Below are 22,467 nucleotides of genomic sequence, written 5' to 3' on the forward strand. Positions count from 1 at the left end.
TACAGAATTAAATATCTTCTCTGAAATGAGACTACAAAGTGAAGACAACATATTAGATGTTTTCTGATTTTTAGTCTCAGAAAGATTCAAGAGAATGATTCAATCATAGAAGTATGCACAAAGTAGGAATAATTTTATGTCACAAAATATTTCATGTAGATATTAAATAAATGTATTTGAATTAAAAACCTCATTTGAGGTGGTGTAAACCTGCTTTGTCTACATAAAGATGAATTAGATAAATAGAAGACAGACTTGAAAATGTCTAGAACTCAGAAGAATAAAGAAGTGAAAGTAGTATGAGAAAGTTCAAGGTGTTAATTAAAAAACTAAATTATACAAGGGAAACCTGGGGAGAAATCACAATAGATATTACAGAAGTCATTATAAATAAAATGCAGAAGGAAATTCCCTGATGAGAATAAAGATGAGAGTGTGCAGATAAACAGGTGTCATTTAGTGCTTTACAAAATTACTAATAGAAACTCAAAAAGAAGCCATATTCAGATGATACATTCAGACTTAAAGATAAAAATTCAACAGCTTCTAGCAGACAATATAGATTATTTTGATTAAATAAGAATGGCTGATGTGTAACTTTTCTGGAATGCTAAATACCACCAAAAAATGAGATTTAAGAAAAAGATTATCTAAGAATCTAGGCTAACTGATAAAAGAGAAAACATTGTGGAATATGCAAGGGAGCATATGAGTGAAATATGCAATGAGTGCATACCCATTAGTGGAGCATTTCTTTAAAAAAAAGTATTTAAATGTTTACTTTATCTAACAGTGAAATAAGTGAGAAAAAAAGTGGGGACTACTTTCAATGATTTTATTTCAGGAATTCAACTAATACCAGGCTATAAACTATATATTAAGATGTAAAGAAACAGACATAAGAGTTTATTCCCTTATGAAATATGGAGTCAGCCAATTCAGATAAATGCATAAATGCATTCATAATTACAAGTTAAGAAGGTAACAACAAACCAATTTAATATAAAAAATAAATCCAACATTACAATTTTCACGCACAAAATATTTTTAGAACTATCTAAAAGATATCTAATTAAATGAACATGAAATCACAAAAATGATGAAGCAAGACTAGACTTTAAAAACAAATACAGTCATGCCAACATGGCTCAGTGGTTGAGCATTGACCTATGAACCAGGAGGTCATGGTTCGATTCCGGATCAGGGCACATACCTGGGTTGTGGGCTTGATCCCCAGTATGGGGTGTGATTCTCTCTCATCGCTGATGTTTCTATCTCTCTCTCCCTCTCCCTTCCTCTCTGAAATCAATAAAAATATATTTTAAAAATAAATAAATAAATAAATACAGATTTTACCAAAAAAAATTTACAAATGAAATACATTGCTGAATTTAAGGCAAGAAAAAACAAATCTCAAAATATGTGTCAAACAACAAATTAGACAAAGGTGAAAAGAGAATTATTGAAACTGAAGACAGAATTGAAGAAATTACATAGAATTCATATCAGAGGAAACAAGGAGTAGAAAACATAAATAAAAGTTAAGAGATTTGGCAGATATGATAAGAATTTCTATATGTATTTAATTAAAATCCCAGAAATATAGAATAGACAAATAATAAAGAAGTTATTGCTAAAAAATATCCAGAAGAAGTTATCAAATACATGAATTCATTCAAAAAGGAAACCCAATGAATTCCATGATGGGAAAAAAAAACAGAAAAAAAACTCAACAAGTACACAAACTAGAAAAACTGATAGAAATAGACAATATTAATGTAGCTAGAGAGAAGAGACCAATAGAGGACTAACCATTAGACTTACAACAGTCTTTCTCATAGCAGCAATGACAGTAAGAACACAATGACAATTTGCAAAGTGCTAAACACAAAATGCAAAAATTAACTCTCTGTTTTATACACACACACACACACAGAAGTAGACTTACAGTTATAATATAAATAATACAATAATTAATAAATAAATAACAGTACAAGAATAAACTGTTCCACATGCTCACAACTATAAACCTACTTTTGCCCCACCCTTTATGTATCAACCTCAAATGCTTACACCCTTCTACAAACACTATGAAGACTGAAGATAGAATATGGGCTTCCTCAGATAAACAAAACATAAAAGTATTCCTAAAAATACTCTCACACTAAAGGGAGGTACGCAAGTACACAAGAAAAAATAATTTTTAGATGGAAGGTCTAATAGGGTAAAATAAAGAAGTGCATTAAAATAAATACATACATCTAAAAAAAAGCAACACTTCCAAAAATAATCAAACTAATATTTAAATACAAGGACATTTAATATAACAATAGAAAAATATTTGATAAAAACTGCAGCATAAAATGTGAAAGGTGACTAATCAAACAAAATGTTCCAAAACCCATGAAATTGTTGAGAATGTAATTAAATGTTAATTTTAGATTTTTGCATAAATATGCAGTCATATTTCAAAACACATCTAAATGTCTAACAATAGAAAAAATAGAATAAAAAACACACAATATAATTGAGGCTTCTGGGAGGGTAAAGCCAATGGCAGTTCCCTCACTACTTTCTCCAAAAGTTGTATCAAATGACAAGAGGAGCAAACAAAACTACAGAGACACACACACAGAAAACCACCAAATTTCAGTGAGCAATTTCTCATGCCTGTCACAAAAGGCAACATCAGGCAGGCTGAGAAGAACTTGGGAAGAAGGAAGAGGGGAACTGCTGATGAGTGTAAAGTCAATCTAAAACCACCATGAAAAAGAGTAAGCCTGCCTTAAGTGTGAAAACATCAGTGTGGATGTACAACTAGAATGACCACTAGAAAGTGACTTTAAGTGGCAGTCTACTCCTGGCAGAGAAAAACACAAAAAGGAAGAGAGAAGCAATCTCTGGCAATTTAGTGGTAAAGGGGAAAAGAAGAAAAAGAAAAAAAAAAGTCCCAAAATGCAAAGGCAAACTATAAAGTTGGAGGACACACAACTCCTTCCATCACCATTGAAAAAGAAAAATTAACTAAAGAAGCTGGGTTTTGCTACATTGACAGAAGAGGGCGGCATTGAATTAGGTATCCTGTAAACTAGCCAAATACACACACACACACACAGACAGACACACACACACACACACACACACACACACAAAATAGGTGAGAACTTAGTACAACTATACAGAGAATTACACAATTGAAAAAAAAATCAACCACCTCCATTAATGAACTACCCTCCACGTCCCTCCCCCAAAAAAGAAACAAACAAAAAACAATTAATAAAATAAAGCAGACAAAACTCCAAACTGAATAGAATTTTTGCAGTTTTGGCTTCCAGACCAATGTTAATATTTCAGACATTCCAAAAAATAAAACAACCAAAATGGAGGGGTAATCCAAAATTGATTACTTTCAACATCAAATAAAAACAAAGATATTATAAATAACCAAACAGAAGAGGGTGGAAAAGGAAATAACTAACCTATTTAACTTTGTAAAATATTATTTTGACACTAAACTTTAGGACAAAAATCTATATGCAACTATCATACTCTAATAAGTAAATTTGTTATCCCAGAGATATGGATCAGCAATTCTGAAATTACATATATGTGTATTCCAGGATTGAACAAGTAAATACACTGTTGATAATGAAAGCCAGATTCCACACTGTTGGAAAAAGCGGTTACATATAAGGAGAAGGAGAGCCTAGAAATGTTGAATTGGAAAAAGAGATTCCAGTACAAACTTGTGGTTTATTTTAGATAAATGGTATGTTATATATAAACACACACATATAGAAAGAGAAATACGTGTATACAAATGCATCTTTTCCCTAGCAATATCTGCTGAAAGGGCTAACAAACAAAGATACTCTGGGAGCAATGAGCACCCTTATTGCCCAGCTCTTGGTTTCTAAATACCATTATCTAATAAAAGAAATTTGGGTTCCTTGGAGAAATTGCTGATTATAAGGCTGGGAGATAAAAAAGAGTAAGATGAGCCTAAAACATCTTTTGGTGCCAAAAAGTAAGGAGGTGCTCAAAATCTGTTGAGAACATTTTGAAATACAATAGAAGGTAACAGGAAGGGGCTACCAATGACCAAATCTGACACAATTTGAGCAACAAAAATAATGAAATTTTAAGCAGAACCTAGGAAATAAAATTAATACCTATATGTCCATCTATATATATATATAAGCCTAAGCAACCATTATGACTGGACGACCGGATGACCGGCTGGTAGCTATGACGCGCACTGACTACCAGGGGCAGACGCTCAACGCAGGAGCTGCCCCCTGATGGTCAGTGCGCTCCCACAGCCAACCTCCCGTGGCTGGCCAACCTACTGCGGTCCCTCCCTCCAACCAGCCGGGTGGTCAGTGCACTCCCACAGCCAACCTCCCACAACCAGCCAATCTCCCATAGTCCCTCCCCGCTGCCAGCCAGCCCTGATCAGGACTGGGCGAGATGGCCCCGATTGCCGACCAGGCCGAGGGACCCCACCCATACACGAATTCATGCACCAGGCCTCTAGTAGATGGATAAAAGAGAAAGAAAGAGAGACTGAAAATGTGAGTGTTAGAAGGAAATAGCTCTTCCTTATTGTAGAATTCCAGTTAATAAATTTTGAAAGAAGGGTGGAAACAGAAAATCACCATTTGACAAGCACTACCATGTAATTGTTTCTAGCAAGAACCATCAATACATACTAAAATTAACTTGTGAAACTATGTTAATTACTGGTATATTTACATAGTCTTGAGGTAACCCCCACTAGATATTTATTATTTATAAAAGGAAAAATAATAAGTTTCATTGAATACACTTGGCAGGCACCACCTTAACTAAGGTATCATAATTAACATCAGCAGCAGAGAGACACATGGACATCATGTAAGCCCTGATATAATGCACTGAGAAGAATACATTACTTCGGTAGTGATCTTGCCAAGATGCATAGTCTGGATTTATTCATCAGGAAACATCAAACAAACTTAAATTGAGAGACATTATACAATATTACAGGCCAATATTTATCAAAAGTGCAAGGCCATCAAGACCAAGACTGATGATGTGTCCCTGATTAAATGACACTAAAAAGAGATGACAACAAAACGCAACATGTGTTCCAGGATTGGATCCTGGACCAGAAAAAAGGTAACAGTGGAAAAATTGACAAAATGTAATAAGATTTGTAGACTAGATAATAGTGTCTCATCAATGTTAACTTCCAGATTTTGATACTGTAATGGCGTAAGATTTAATATTGGGGATTCTGGATCAAGGATATACAGGAATTCTTTGTAATATTTTTGAATTTTACATTTTATACAAAGTCAACACGATATACATTGTTTAAATCATAATTGATTTGAGGTTAATAAGAAAGGAAAAAGTAAATATGCATGTGAAATTCAAGAAACAATCAGCAGTAGTATGAAACAGAATTATACCTTACAAAATCACTAGGGGGAAAAGTAAATAAAATATAACATACACTATAATAAATTCTATTACTTAGAAACTTAAACTAAGGGAGATTGAATAACTTGTCCCAAAGCCATATAGATAGTGAATGAAAAAATCAGACTTGAAACCAAAATCAGAATCCAAAGAGTCCAAGCACTTAACATTAGGGACATTCTTATCTAAGAAAACATGCTTCTAAATGACTATATCCAGTAATTGTCTTGCTTAGTTTAATATCAAATTAAAAAACATAATTCTTGTTGGGATATTTAAGACTCAGAAGCAAAAAAATTTACTAATTTATGTTTAATGACATAAGTACAAAGATGAGAGAACTCAATCTCTTGGGTCAAGAATAGTAAAATCTCTATTTGTAAGTAATTGGGACATTGATTCCAGATTTTGTAACATTCAGATAAAAGGTAAAGGCAAGCATTTTTCAGTGACTAAATTTTAAAATAGGAGTTCTATAAAACAGATGTATGGAACATAAAGCAAAAACGTATTGAGTCAAAATGTCATTTTCCTTTATAGTTTATATGGTCAGATATATACACTGCAAAGGTAAGCAGGAAGCCTGTCAGTTTCAGGAACTGTCCCGCCCTAAAATAAGAAGTCATAGGGAACAACAAATACCAGAGTCAAGTTGCTGAAGCGAAGGCAAAAATAAAAACTCAAACCAAAACATACATTGATTTGACTGTCATGGTTGGTTGGGTTTGGCATGATCCCTGGCAGGCTCTGTTTTACATTGAGAAATGATGAAGGTTGGCTTTCTCTGCCGACATGTTTGCAGTGAGGTGTAGAACATAGGAAAGGCTAAGTAACATTTTAATGATTGCTCCAGCATTATAATAAACTGAAAAAGATCTGGGAGAGCACAAATAAGCAGCACATTAGAAATCTCCTGTGGCACCCTGGAAACCTTACAAAGGAAACGCTGACAAGTTTTCCATTCACTCAGCCTAAAGCACAATTCTCCAGTTTCCTGGATATACTAATTTCATAAAGAATAATTGAAGTGTCATATAGAACACACACAATCAAAAAGAAAAGAAGGACTACAAAATCTTTCTTCCTTTTAATTGTTGATTCATTCTGATTGGGATCGGATGGCTTTTCCAAGACAAATGAATGCCTGATGGCTATTAAATAATTAAAATGCTAGCAAAGAGGAGTAATAATTAGAAAAAACTGTAAATAAAAAGAGTGAGAGATACAAGTGAATATTGAACACTGAGTTATAAAAGTAAAAAAAAAATAACTGATAATCTTCATAGGAATGTATTAAAGATAAGACTTTTAAAAGTAAACCCAAGTTCAGCAACAGAAAGGCCTTACAAGTAATTGCATACATCATTTTTGTGAAAAAAAATAGAGTCCTATCATAGAATGAAATGTTTATTTCTATGACTTGAAATATGAAAAGAAAACATGTACTAAGACGTATAGCTGGCTTAGATTTGTTTTGCTTGGATTTAAGTACTTTACTTGGAAATAAGTTCTCATCATTTCAGCACAAAAACATATACTCACAGAGACTACCTATAAAAACTAGAGCTTACAGTGGCATTCTTCTAGAATCTAGATCATTGTTAGAAGTAAGCCTTGGGAAGTTTAGGAAAAGAAAGGTAAGGCAGGTTTGCCTAATCATCATGGAAGAAGCCTTTGGGTTTGTTCATGTTCTTGATAATCAATAGTGGAGGACCATCCTGATTTACAATAATTATTTTCATTCTGAGGTAACAATGTCTTGACAATCCCTTTATAGCATGTTACCTTTCTACCTTTTACTAATTATGTGGTGGATAGAAGAAATAAAGTGGTTGTTTTACAACGGAAGCAAAATAGGTTTGTTTAGTCAAACAGTAAAAGTTCCTTGTTCTTAACTAGGCATATTTTAGGCATAGGATTTTTAGAGAACACATGACATTGGAAAGAGTTTTGTATATCTCATAACATTAGTTTGGTTGCTTATAATGAGCTTATTAATCCAAAAGGAGGTTATGGGAAGGTTGTAAATGTAATTGATAAATGCCATATTTAAATATGCTTAACATTTAACCACTCTAAGGAATGACACTAAGCTTTTAAGTATTTATTCTTCTTCCCTTAATAACAAAATAATTAGTTGTCTTTTCCTGCAGTCTGATGTTACTAATTTCTAAGGCACATAGTTTGCTATACAACAGAAAAAAATAAGCTTAAGTTATAGAAGATGAATATCGAATACAGATGAACCATATGAAACTCAAATTTCAGATAAGTCCAAAGGCAAACTATGTCAGATTCAAGAACAGTTATCTTGTTTGACAAAAAATGAGATTAAAAACCCCAGTAACTAAGGGCTCTGTCTAGCAACACCCATTTTTACCTGGACCACAAGAGGCCAAGGGTATTTTTTTTTAAATAACTGTTTTATAGATTTTAGCAGAGGATCGCCCAACATGTTAAGCCACCAATAAAGATCACGTGATGATGATGATGAACTCTAAAATATCAACTCAGTGCCAAATTGTGTGCTGGAGAGACACGGGAAGAAGTCATAATTAAGTCCTGAAAAGGTCAGGTAAACCCACTGACATTTTCAAATTAAAATAGGTAGAGAGAGTAATTATTTTTAAATATAAAATGAGGGAGACCTTGACTAAAGTAATGAGGATAAGACCTATATGTCTCAAATACATAATAAAGAAAGCTTATACAGAATTCCCTTATTGATTCATTTCTAGTCTTAGTTATGGAAAAATACTACTCAAAAAAGGGTTTTAAAGGAGAAAATATATGTTTTAATAAGGTGAGGGGAGGTGTGGAAAAGAGAGGTTGAGAGGATGATTTCTTCAAATGAAACCTATGTCTACAGAGAACAACAGTCAATAACTTCATGAATTTTTTCTTATGTTTTAACAGACAGGTAAAAATACAAATAGAAGTGACACAGAAATGGTCTGAGAATACGACCAATTCTGACATTCCTAAATTTGCTTTTGTAAATTATGAATGAACTAGAGCCCGATGCACAAAATTCGTGCAAGAGTAGGCAGGCCTTCCTTTCCTTGGGTGCCAGCATCCAGCTTCCCTCTGGCTGCCAGCAGGCACCTGGGACCCCAGCTTCCCTTGCAGCCCAGGCTTCGTCCGGGAGGTCATCTGGTCTAATTAGCATATTACACTTTTATTATTATAGACTAGACGCCCGATGCACAAAGATTCGTGCAGAATGGGCCTTCCTTAGCCTGGCTGCTGGCACAGCCTTTGCTCTGGCCTGGAGCTGCCTTCCTGCCTTCATTCCGCCTGGAGCCGCCTTTCCTCCTTCCCATGCTGCCCAGAGGCCAGGAGTGGCTGGGGTGGTGCGAAACACCTGGTCATCGCCATGGCGATGATGCAAGTGTCCTGCCCCCAGCCACTGGGCACCTGTGTATGCAAATTAACCTGCCAGCTTTGTTGGGTTAATTTGCATACTCACTCCTGATTGTCTGGTGGGTGTCACAAAGGTATGGTCAATTTGCATCTTTCTCTTTTATTAGTGTAGATTGCAGCCAGACCAAACATAAATTTACCAGTCAAAAGATTAGCAATGTCCCTAAAATGTTGTGCAAAATTAAATCTAATCATAAAACAAAGGTATCGGATGAGAGGTTCTATATTTAAGTGAATACTACATCAAACTTTTCTGATAAGAAAAGAATAATTTTGTAGTATGATTATTGACTAATATGACTGCTTTAGAGTCTGGATTTTTATATTGCATTTCCCTAAAATGGAACAGGTGATTAAAATGATAAATAAGTACCAATAAGTGTCCCTGGTCAAACAAAACCATTTTATTCCAATATACTTAAGCAAAGAGGGAGAATTTTCTGCCTTTTGATGATCATGTTTTTATCATTATGGTTGGGTGTTCTTGGAAATGTTTGCAACAAAACAGAAAATCTGTAAAAGGATGTTTTAAGTAGGCATAATTTCAAATGCACGGCCAGAAGGTTTTAATAAATTTAAACAAGTATAGTGTCAAGCAAAAGGTTAACATATACCTCTGTGAAGACCTCTGTTTGACGGGTCCTTGAATAGTTTGTGGTTAGGTAAGACTTTGTTACATAAACTATATATTGAGCTTTATGCCTTGTAATTATGTTAAGTGTTATTTGTGAAAGTTCCATCAACGTATTTGAAATTGCGCTTCCTCAGCTGGCAGCAATTACAGATTCAGAGACCACCAGAAATAATTCTTCAGTCCCTTTTGGGATCCACAAGCTTGTTTGAACACTGAAGCAAGGGTACGAGAACATTCCACTCAGATAATAAATAAGGCCAGAGGGAAGGTTCTTCTTTTCCATGAAGAAGAAAACACCGCTCATAAATGATTCAAAAGCCTAAAGAGAAATAATAATTCTACCAACGTATGCAACTTTGTCTGAAATCAGAGCCATCCTATGCAGGATTTTGAACTTTGAAAGTAACAGCTCGCACAAGTTACTGACTACTTCTTGCCCAGTCAGTACATTCATCTAACAAAGCAATTTCCATATGAGCAACCACAAACATTTCTGGCTTTGGTTGTTAATCTCCCATGAAAAACTATTTCCATACTATTTTTAACTTATATATGGTAGTGATTATCTGTTTATCTCTGAAGCATGAAAACTCTTACAGTGCCCTTTATAATGTATTTATACCATTTTCCCTCCCATGTCCTTGGCAGATGGAAGTATTCACATCTTCCTCCCAGGAACAAAAGTTGAGAAGCACATTGCTTTTCTTTCAAAACTGGTTCCTCTTTGTCTCCCAGATTCTCACACTAATAGGTCCACTTCTCACTAGCTTTTCAATTTCACCCTCTGAGATAAAAAATGCAATTGTGTAAAACTTGAAGCCAATTAATATTGAAAAGTAGGTTAAACAGCAAATGCAATTCATAATTCACCTTGACCATTTGTTTATAAAATTAAGTATTAAATATTTTACTAGAAATTAGGACTTGAATTTAAAAAGCATAGGAATCCTTTCAAGGTATTTAAATAGAGATATAAATTAGGATTTCTTACACACATTTTAACAAATGTTTTAAATTAACTCCTTGAGTACACTTTATATCCATATAACATAAATATTCTTTTATCTTTACAGATGAGAAAAATAAACTTTAGAAAAATTACATATCTCATCCTAGTTTAGAGACCAAATAAATGATGGTTGTGGTTATTGAATCTAGTTCCATCTAAATTTAAAAAATAACTTCTTCTATGATTCTGTGCTCTATCCTTTCTGAAGTTCAAGAAGGACTGAATTACCAGCTTGATAGACTTCATATATGTAAAACCTAAAACAGAGTTACAAATTAATGCTATCAATTGCAAAACTATACATGGACTTTATTCTTAAAGAACTCATAGTTGAGCGCTAAAGACAACATTTTAATTTCCATGTTGTCTTTTAGAGCTGTGTCCATTGCATCAAATACATGAAACATCAACATGACACAGACAAGCTTTCATGGAAAAAAATGGATACCCATTATCTATATGGGTAGAGTGAGAGAAAAGTAGTGGGAAGATATATAATTATATGTAATTATATTAATATTGTATATAATATAAAATAGAATTATATTATGCAATAGGATTATAGTAACTATATTGTATTAAATATAAAAATAATATAATTATATTAATTAATATTAATCATATTCTTAATAATGTAAAGCAATATGTTATACACACATATGTATATAGGTATAGATATAGATAGATATCTTCCCACTACCCTACTTTCACTTCATCTTAATAAACAATGGATACCTAATTTCTTCCATGAAAACTTCTCTGTGAAGTGCTAATAATCCATGTATTTTATAACACACATATATACATTTACACACATATGTATAAATGATATAGCTATATATTATGTATGTGTGTACATACATTATTTTAATATTGATGTATGTATGTACATACATTATTTTTAAATATATTTTATTGATTTTTTACAGAGAGGAAAGGAGAAAGATAGAGAGTTAGAAACATTGATGAGAGAGAAACATCGATCAGCTGCCTCCTGCACATACTGGGGATGTGCCTGCAACCAAGGTACATGCCCTTGACCGGAATCGAACCTGGGACCCTTCAGTCCATAGGCCAACGCTCTATCCACTGAGCCAAACCAGTTAGGGCTACATACATTATTTTAATATTTATGTCTAGATTAAAATCTCTAAATGTATTCCCTCTATCTGAGAGCTCTGAGTTCTATACTTTGGGTCAAGTTTGAATTAGCCAAGATTATTTCTTGAAACACTCTGCTACAGAAAATAAGATTAAGATACACTTTATAAAGGAGAACTGAGATGTTCAACTGTAATATAACCTTTTTGATGTAGATAACCATGAATGGAAAATAGTTGAAATCAATGAATGAACAGGGACTTTTGCTCTTTATTATATATACTTCTTTTTTTCTAAAAAAAAAAAAATAGGTTCATGTATTGATTTTTGTAATGATGACAATGCCAAAGGCATATTGGCATTCAAAATTAAATACTAAAAGGAAATTTGACTTTAGACAAAACTATATAAAATCTCTTTTATTGGCAGATGATTAAGAACACTATTTAATATTTAAATTTTATTTTCTATCATCTTAATCCAACAAGAGGTTAATTTCCCCTTCAACCTTGATTGACACTATACATGAGTTTTTCATTAGAATACCCACTGCTTTAGAGGATCTATTTTTTTCCATAAGCTTTTCATATAGAAAAATAACTTCAGAGTAAACCTAATAAATATTTCAGAGCCAGGTTATAAATATTTCAGAGCTTTTTCATTACCATATCACATACAGTATATCAACCCATGATGAATTGTATAGTGCATGCTTGCAATTATTATATTGCAAAAATATGAATATTTCGTGCTAGTTAAACAATTAACGCTTAATTGAAACTTTACAAAAATATCCTGTAGGAAAAATATTTTACTATGTAAGCTTTATTCATTATTGAAGTGACAAAAAATAGATAACATAAATATTAAAACAACAATAAAACCAGCATGCTTATAAATAAGCAAAGTTAATAGAACATAAAGTATGTCAATTATTCATATATATCTGACATATTACTCTAACTGAACTCTTTCCGGCTGAAGATAGATATATGAAAACAAGATCATCACTTCTAGAGAATGTCTGCTGTTTACTTATCACCTACCATAATAATTCAAGTAAGACAAATCATTTACAGCCTAAATACCTATAATTCCCCAAGAAAAGGATTTGGCTATTGAAAGGTATAACCGAATAAGGTACTATATCTTGAGTGGGGGGGTTAAACTATTCTTGAGTGTATCCTGAAAAATATAAAAGCCAATTTGAAGTATTTAAAAAATATTATTCAAGATTGTTTTCAAATCATTCAAGAACTTTTACGATGGTATTCAAATTATACTGCAAGTTCACATTTACCTGTATTAACCTTTATTTCAGGTTTTACCTTACATCAATGAGATGTATATGCTTATTACAACTGCTATCCTACACACGCTCCAAAACATAAATATGAGGAGGAGGAGGAGGAGCAGTAGAAGCTGAAGATTTACACTGTAAGAACATTGTTATCTTGGGTATCTCAGTAAGCTTCTAGAATTCTAATTTTCTTTTTCATCTGCAACACTGAGAGAAAAAAACCTGACATGCCCACCCCTGAACCTGCCCTATCACAAAAATATTTTTCTACAGTTTAAATGTGAGTTCTGATAAAGTCCTGATCAAATATAACATTTTATGAAGTCACCACAATTTTTATCACTGATTCCCTGTATGCTACTGGGGGAAAAATGTTAAATTAAAATAGTTTAAATTAACACTTTTCAGAAAAAAAACAGTATTAATACTAAAATAATATAAAATAGAAATGTGAAACAGAAATGTGATAACGGATATCAGATGCTTTTTGCAACTAGACTACACCTGCCTTCAGATGTTCCTGGTGCCTGGCAGATAGTGGTAGTTCACAAAAATTGATCAATAAAAGAAAGAATGAAAAACTTATCTCTTGTGTTACCCAGACTGAAATCTGCTGTATGGCTTAAGAGTTAATATAGCTTAAATAGTCCCACCTCAGATACTTGGCATAATTTTCCACCTTGGAATTCCATCTATAGTTGCACTGCTCTTACAGAGCAGAAAACCTGTTTCAAAATACAGGGCAGTGCCATGGCTAACAAGCTCAGTTTGGTCAGCCACACTTCCCACAGACATAATTAAATCTAAGGTTATTATTATTTTGCCCTCATTAAAATTATTTGTAAATTAAAAATATCAAATAGAATTATTGCTCTTGAAAAAGTACACCCGAAAGCATACTATACAGACTAAAAGAAAATATAAATACCATAGTTGTTATTCAATTCATTATAGGACAGGTTTTTAAGTAACTTTCCTTTACTCATATAAATTACTATGCAGAGACATAAACAACTACAGAGTTGAATGGCCTCAGTTGAAGAACCAGGATGGGGGAGCAGAAAAACCTTCCTTCTCTGGCCCCTCACTCTCCACCCACAGAAGCCTCAGGAGGGATCTGACAAATATCTTTGTAGAGCACAGTTCAAAAACCACAGCCTTATATAATCCTTTCTACCTCAATCTTGTAAGAACACCCTTTCTAATTCACAGGGAAACTTTTATGAGAGTAGATTATTTCCCAGCATCTCTTGTATATCTGTTTCAATAATCCAGGACACATTTATAATAATAAAAGCGTAATATGCTAATTAGACCAGACAGCCAAACAACCTTCCGGACATCCTTCTGGATGAAGCTGTGGCAGTGGGGGCCGAGGCAGAGGCAGTGAGGGGCAATCAGGCAGGCAGGCAGAGGCAGTTAGGGGCAATCAGGCAAGCGGGCAGAGTGGTTAGGTGTGATCAGGCAGGGAGGCAAGCAGTTAGGGGCGATCAGGCAGGCAGGCTGGTGAGCAGTTAGGAGCCAGTGGTCCCGGATTGTGAGAGGGATGTCTGACTGCCGGTTTAGGCTGGCAGACGGACATCCCCCAAAGGGTCCCAGATTGTGAGAGGGTGCAGGCCGGGCTGAGGGACCCCCCCCCCCCACCCCCCCGTGCAGAATTTCATGCATCAGGTTTCTAGTCTACAATAATGAAAGTGTAATATGCTAATTAGACCAGACAGCCGAACGAACTTCCAGATGAAGCCAGAGCTGCGAGGGCCGAGCCCCTTTCACAAATTTCATACATTGGGCCTCTAGTTTATTTATAAATTTAAGTCATTTTTAGCAAATAGAATGTATTGTTATTACATTGGAGGGTCATGGGCTGACTGCTAAGAACATTATCGTTTTTTAGAACCTATTTTTGAGCACCTAGCATGCCTCAGACACTAAAGACAAGCATGAAACATTTTATGAGAAAGAGGAACCAATGCACATTTTGCATGTTAATACCCAATGCTGGTGACGAACCCAAGGACAAGAACCTTTCCTTAGTCAGTCCTCCCCATGTGTTCCTTTAATGCCCTATTTCCTGCATCTTCCACTGCTATCTCATTGGGATCCTACAGCAGAAATCAGAACAAATCAAGGCTACTTCCTGTTTTTGCAACCAATGTGCCACTGGAATAAAGTTATCCATCCTTTTAGTATTTGCCTGGGCTGCCCTCGCACTACAAGGGCAGAGCTGAGTACCCTCAAGGCCCCTTTATCTTCTTCCACCTTTTGTAAGAAAAAGAAAACTATTTTATAACAACTGACAAAAAATATTTTTTACATGTAGGCTTAAATTATACAGTTTCATTTCTTAAATATTTAATCAACGCTCGACACCTGAATTTTATGCAAAACACTGAGAAACCAATGTTACTATATTTTTCTTCTCTAATTTATGTAAATGATTTAAAAAGTAGACCATAAATGAGCTAACAGCTGCACAGAACTTTTGATTTAGCTTTCTACAAAGACTAATAAATCTAAAATATTAAACACAAGAGATTTACGTGAGCTATGTAAATATGAATATTAATACATTTCATTTTAAAGGGCATACTAAAAAGGTACCATATATATTCTAGCACTCACTATAATTCTTATCCTTCCCAGACTAGTAATTATTATTACCAGAGTGTTAGGAAGATTATTTATTTAACTGCATTTGAAATTGCTTGATAAGAGTTTTCTTAACTCTGGCAAAGCATTGGTATGAGTAATTTCAGGCAAGCCTGGATTTCACTGAGTACAAATTATGCACATGTTCATCTACCAAGTTCAAACATTCAGTTTCTATAGTAATTTCAATACAGGACCATACTTAATGGGAAAAGGTTCTAATTTAAAGAATAAAGTTCCATTTTATATTACAGAGATTGTATAGGGAGAGAAAGACTTTACACATTGAGATGCTTGGTAATTTAAACATAAATATTGATGAAACTGTTGAATTTTAAGTTACTCATAGTCAATCAACGGCTTCAAAATAGTCCCCATTTCCTAAAGGAAAGTGAAATTCGTGACAAGTTTCCCTAGGTTTGTCTACACACACTAATATTTTCAATTTAGTTGGCTACCTTCCAAGCCTATTCAAAATGCAATGTCTACCTTATAAGTATAGACCTGTAATAAATCTACTCTTGAGAATAATGTATAATTCAAAAATCAATCCTGTGTTAAATTCTAATGTGGTTTTAAGCACGTTTAGATTTTAGCACATTAATGCTTTATAAATCACTAGAGCAAATAGAGTAATGAGTTTCAACTCTAGTTCTTAGATGCTTCCTGCTCAGACAGGATTGTCATAAGAGCTCACCAAGATGATTTAAAGATGAATTATAAATGCCTGAAATATATAAATAGAAAACTATAGTAAACATTTGTACCTGGGTAGCTGGTAGTCTTATACTATATTTGAAGCCCATGGTTAAAAAATGATGTTTGAAAAAATAAAAGCTATTCCTTACCTTGTAACTGGCTAAGTTTATGAGTGCAAAGTACTCATAAGCTGTATACAGAGTCCACATCAAGATCATTACCATCACAGCCAAAACCATCATCCCATCTTAGAAATAAAGCAACACAAACAAGCCAAAAACAACCCCCCCAAAAAAAAACTCATCTATAGACAATTTTCCTCTCTGGGGGTGAAGCTCTTCAAAGTACACATGATAGAAATTTATGCTTCTGGGTGTTCAAAAGGTGAACATTTTCCCTATTAAGGAACCATTTTACCATATGACACACCGGGAATTCAACACTTCTCAGTAATTTTGAGACTAAAGCCATAGAAATACAAGGTCCCTAGTAGGGGTGTGCAGGAGGCAGGATTTACCTAATAGTTTATTTCCCCTCAATGTAAACTTCTTCTCTACTTTAGAAATTTTAAAATTTATTTTAACTATTAAAACAAAAACTTTCATCTTTTTAAGCAAAAATTGTTAAAAATGCATAGAATGGCTATTCCGGGGCCATGTTGGAGTGATTCCATTCATTACAAAGTCACCGCTGATACCCACGTGGGGTGGCTCAGTTGGCTGGAACATCATTCTGTACACCAAAATGTTGTTGCAGGTTTGATCCCTGATTGGGGCACATATGGAAGGCGGAAGGCAACCCATCTCTCTCTCTCTCTCTCTCTCTCTCTCTCTCTCTCTCTCTCTCTCTCTCTCTCTCTCTCTCTCTCTTCCCCCCCCCCTTCCTTACTCTCTCTCTCTCTCTTAAAAAATCAATAAACATATCCTTGGGTGAGGATTAAAACTAAATAAATAAATCGCCACTATTAAGGATGCAAAATGTTAGGGTTGAACCTGAACAAATCCTTTGACACACATTGAAAGTATGAACCAGGGCCTTTGAGTCACTTTGCATCTCACATTAAAAATCTGCTATAGAAAAGGAAGTGCATTCTATTTTGTTATTTTTAGAATTAAAATAAATAATTAAAAGATCAAGACCACCACAAAGGAAAAACCACAAAGGAAAAAAGTTGAAAGTTAAGGCTGTCAGTCAGCAACATTTCCTCAGCCAGCACCATATGCTGTAAGAAAATACTAAGGGTGCTATTTTCTAATCACTAATAAAAAACAAATAGTTGTGTTCTTAGAATTTCATCAGAGACCCAGCAGGACTTCAGAATGGTAAAAAGGACAATGTCAGTAGGTGGGTGTTGTGTCTCTTAATGCCTAAAAGAACCAAAGGTAGTAAAATCATATTATTTGTTAATTTGTTGCCTCTTCCAAGACAGGGAATACTTGGGTTCCTAACAAATATGACAAAGGAGTTTCAAAAAACTAGAAATCATTGCCTGAAATCATCAGTGTACCAAAGCCCAAATTGGAAGAACTCAGTTTTCTTTTTCTTTGCTTAATACTGTATATAAATTATATGTAGATTTTGAAGTAATATGTAAAAATTCATGTTTTAAATTACACACACACACACACACACACACACACACACACACACACTGTAGTGGGGGCATGGAAAAAATAACCACTATCTTGACCTCTAAGAGTTTGATTTTTATTTGTGCAGCACCAATACTACTTAATAAAAATATTGTTATGTATAACATTTTCTTTAAAATATCTGTAGAAATATGAATTGGGTTTCCTTTCTATCTTAAAGGAGCTTTAGTTTTCACTAATAAATACTTCCTAAGTTCAATGCATTTTTCAGAGAAACAAAACCAATGTTGCACATTCTTCAGCATATATTCTGGTGTGATTAATTGTGATCACCTTGATTATCAAAATTATTGACATTTTGGATTTTACATATTTAGAATTCCAGCTTCTAGGACAAATGAGCACTTGGTAGATTGTTTACCTGACTTTTATTTATGCTTAGCTTTAAGTAAAACTAACAATGCAAATTTGAGTTTATCCAATAGAATACAAATTAAAGATCTATTCACCTATCAGAAAGATTCATTGTAATTTTCTTATAATAATTTCCTCATATATAAATTACTTGTGAGGTATTTAAACTATATTTATAATCTATATATATAAAAGCCTAAGCAACTGAACAACTGAATGACCAAACAACCAAACAACTGGTCGCCATGATGCACACTGACCACCAGGGGGCAGACACTCAATGCAGGAGCTGCCTCCTGGTGGTCAGTGCACTCCCACAGCAGGAGTGCCGCTCAGCTGACTGACGGGCGCCAGACGCCAGGCTCACAGCCGGCGAGCACAGCTGTAGTGGTGGCACGAGCCTCTCCAGCCTCTGCGGCAGTGCGCTACCAAGCAGCGGTGGCAGGTGCAGCAGGGCTGTGATGGACGGGAGGGGAGCCATGCCTGGCCCCAGAACTACATCCCTTGGGGGATGTCAGACTGCCAGTTTTGGGGATCGGGGATCCCAGCCTGTGGGGATTGAGCCAAAACCAGCAACGTGACATCCCCCAAGGGGTCCCGGATTGTGAGAGGGAGCAGGCCAGGCTGAAGGACCCCACCAGTGTACAAATTCATGCACCAGGCCTCTAGTATTAATATAAGACAAAGGTCAGCAAATTACAGTAATTCAAATCTTGCTCTGTGGCCCGTTTTTGTTAAATTCATAACCTAATAATGATTTTTATATTTTTAAAGGGGTGTAAATAATGAAAACTAAAAAAATATGGGACAGAGACTATATGTGGCCTGTGAAATCTAAACTTTTTACAATCTGATCCTTTACAGAAAAACGTTTGCTGACTCCTGTTATAAGTAATTTACCATCATTTTTTTAATTCAAAAACTTGATTTAGCCATCTTTCAGAATATATTTTCTGTATGAAGTAAAGCAAAACTTCATAAATAGAATGCAGACATATATATTATCAAGTCATGTTTCTTAAACTTTTATCACACAGAGGAAGCTAATTTGTTCACTATAGCACAGATAGCCAGCAGGTATTATACAAGAGGCTTTACATTAACTTAGTTGTATCTAAATTAGTCTCATATCCTTGAAATTATAAGGTCCATTATAGAGGAAGAACCTAAACCTTTAGAAGACTAAGCAATTTTTCTTCTTAAAAAATGAATTTTTGATAAATTCACCATGTAATAATATTCTCATTTTTTTAAAATATATTTTATTGATTTCTTACAGAGAGGAAAGGGAGAGGATAGAGAGTTAGAAACATCGATGAGAGAGAAACATCGATCAGCTGCCTTCTGCACACCTCCCACTGGGGATGTGCCTGCAACCCAAGTATATGCCCTTGACTGGAATCGAAGCCGGGACCCTTCAGTCCGCAGGCCGATGCTCTATCCACTGAGCCAAACAGGTCAGGGCAATATTTTCATTTTAAGTAACAGTATAACTCCCTCATTTTGGATTTTCCAACTTCCCTCTTTGTGATTAAGAAAAATGATATAAATGGAACAATTTCAAAATGGAGTCCAAGCCGCCATCCCACAAGAAAGGCCTTGCACATCTGGCCCCTTGAACCTTTGGACTATTTGAACTGGGCAAAAAGCCTTTGGACTGAGCCAAACCAACACTGTCTTCCAAATAACTGTTTGTAAAGCTAATAGGAAAGCAGACACCCTGACTACAAGGACTGAAAATTAAGGACATTGTTTAAAATTGGCACCACCATGTATAGCTAAAGAATAACTTAGAAATAGCACCAATAGAAATTCCTTTCTTAATTTATTAGCACCAATAGAAATTCCTTCCTTCTATTTTCATGTAATTATTTCCCTTCCGTTCCTCATAAAACCCTCTTGCCTTCACCCCATAACTGAACACTCTTTGATTTCTGCCTGAATCAGTGCTGCCTAATTGCTATTCTTGATCACAAATAAATGCTTGTTGTGTCTCACTTTGACTGTTTTACTTTTAGGTTAACATGCTAACTTACTCATCAGGCAGACCTGAGGAGCAACTACCAGAATTAAGTATCAAGCATAAACAGTATCTTCCAATATTGTATTTTTAACTCATATCAACATAATGCCAATGTGATTTGTGTTGGATGTAGTGGAGCTAGACATTTAACCATGCAACTCAAAATTATAATTATAGACTAGCATTTGAAACAATTGCATCTAAAAAGCCTGTTATTGGGTAAATCGTTTGAAGTTTAATGGTAAGTGGCTTTCAGATGCTAAAGTAATCCAACAAATAAGCAGTGGTAAATAACTTCTTAGTGGGTAGTGGGAGGGAGGCCCACGTGTAATGGGGTGAGCCCAAACCAAACAAAAACAGAACTCAAGATTTCTATTTCTATTTCCTGGAATTTAATGTAAACATTTAGTGAGCACTGGTTAGTTTATGGGCTTGATTCCCAACATAAATTACATGTTGAGTGGGAAAGGATGCTTATTAAGAGTATATCATGTCTAACTACTTGTAGTAACAAGATCAAACTTCCGTTATACAAATGTAAGAGTAAAAATGCATGCCTGAATTTTAAATACATAATAATCACTGATCAATTTATTTCTTCTTAGACTTAGTATCCAGATTCAAACTGGAGAACACATGTGAGATTTTCTTGTTTTTAAGACTTTATTACAAACCATGAAAGTCTTTTTAATAGTTTTCTTTGATTAATACTTTTGTATATTATTACTTTACTAGTAATTCTTATTTCAAAAGTTTGAAAAATAACGTTATTGCACTTGAATTCTAACATACTGCTGTTTTGTGTGCATTGCTTAATTTATCATTACTATTAAACCATGGGCCAGCTATCACTGATACACATCACCGTCCTCTTGTTTTAATAGTGCAAAAATTCCTGAAAATCGTATTTCTGCAATATCCAGGGAAGTTATAAGTGGACTTACCTCACTGCACAAGCTACAGACCAATCAGATATTGCTGAATTTAATGTGGTGGGACGTGCAACTAGACATATAGAGGAGGAACACAACGATGGACTAAAGAAAATTAAAATTTAATAAAACAAACAAAAATGGGTTCTTTAAAGTCAAATAGTTTGAGAATCAAGGATATAAGGGGAAGTCAAGGTGAGGGAATAGCATAAATATGATTCAGGTCAATGTAGATACTATATAAATTTCTTAAAGACTAAACCATGTTTATAAATTAACTAAGCAAACACCAATGAAGCTAAACTCTGTATATTCTTACTGAGTTATTTAGCAGCAAAAAGTAATTTTGCTACCTGAAATTTAAGACATTTGTTGGGGTTAGTTTATTGAAGCATTAGCTAAGGATCAGATTTAAAAATAGCTCGAGGGTCAAGATTCATTCTCATTTTATCTCATTTGCTTTATCTCCGTAACTGTCACTCTTCTGTCTGAGTTAGAAAAGCTCTTGGCCAGTTTTGCCCACACTTGTACTTTGCAGCCAATTTCTGAGTCGAGGACAGACGTTGGCAGTTGTTTCAAAAGGCTGTGCGCCAAGGTTTAACATTCTTTCTTGTGGTTTGCATGAGTGAAGGGAAGAAATTCTAAATATGCCCCTGGTCTGGAGAGTCAGGTGGCAGAAGTTTGACCACACACAGAATGCTCCCTTTGGTGACTTAACTTCACTTGATGTTCCCGCTCCCTTCTCTCCCTCAGGGACCAGATGCTGGGATTTTATGGATGGCACCTTAGAAGACCACAGAGGCACTAAAAATCTTATGAATGAATTTATAATATGATAAGCCTACTCTAAAAAAAATCCACATCATATTATGTGGAATATTTTCACTGCCATCAAAAAAAGGAGTTGTATGACAAGAAATCCAGTCCTCCTGTCAAATGATCATAACAGTGTTGTTTTGTTTTTAACTTTTTGGGGGCTCCCAGAACCCTAAGAATCTGATGAAAGCTGTGGATCTTGTAGAAAAGTGCATCATACATCACCTGAAATGAGGCCAATAGCCCTAATTTAAGAAACCCTGATCTAATCCAACCCTTTCATTTTACAATTAGCAGAATAAAAAATTAGCTCCAAAGAGGTGACATCTGTTGCCTAACACAACACAGCAAAGTTACCAGCAAAAACATACAAGTTTTTTCACTCCAAATCTAATGCCCTGAAGAGACT

At 34.7% G+C, this 22,467-nt stretch overlaps 1 protein-coding gene across 3 annotated transcripts in view; it reads right to left on the reverse strand.

The window, feature by feature from the left end:
- Window positions 1–22,467, reverse strand: part of CRPPA (CDP-L-ribitol pyrophosphorylase A) — a 180,461-nt gene that overhangs the window by 16,554 nt on the left and 141,440 nt on the right. The gene's annotated exons all lie outside the window — the stretch shown is intronic.

This window comes from Plecotus auritus (assembly GCF_963455305.1).
Source record: "Plecotus auritus genome assembly, chromosome: 4".
In the NCBI taxonomy this organism is placed as follows: Eukaryota; Metazoa; Chordata; class Mammalia; order Chiroptera; family Vespertilionidae; genus Plecotus; species Plecotus auritus.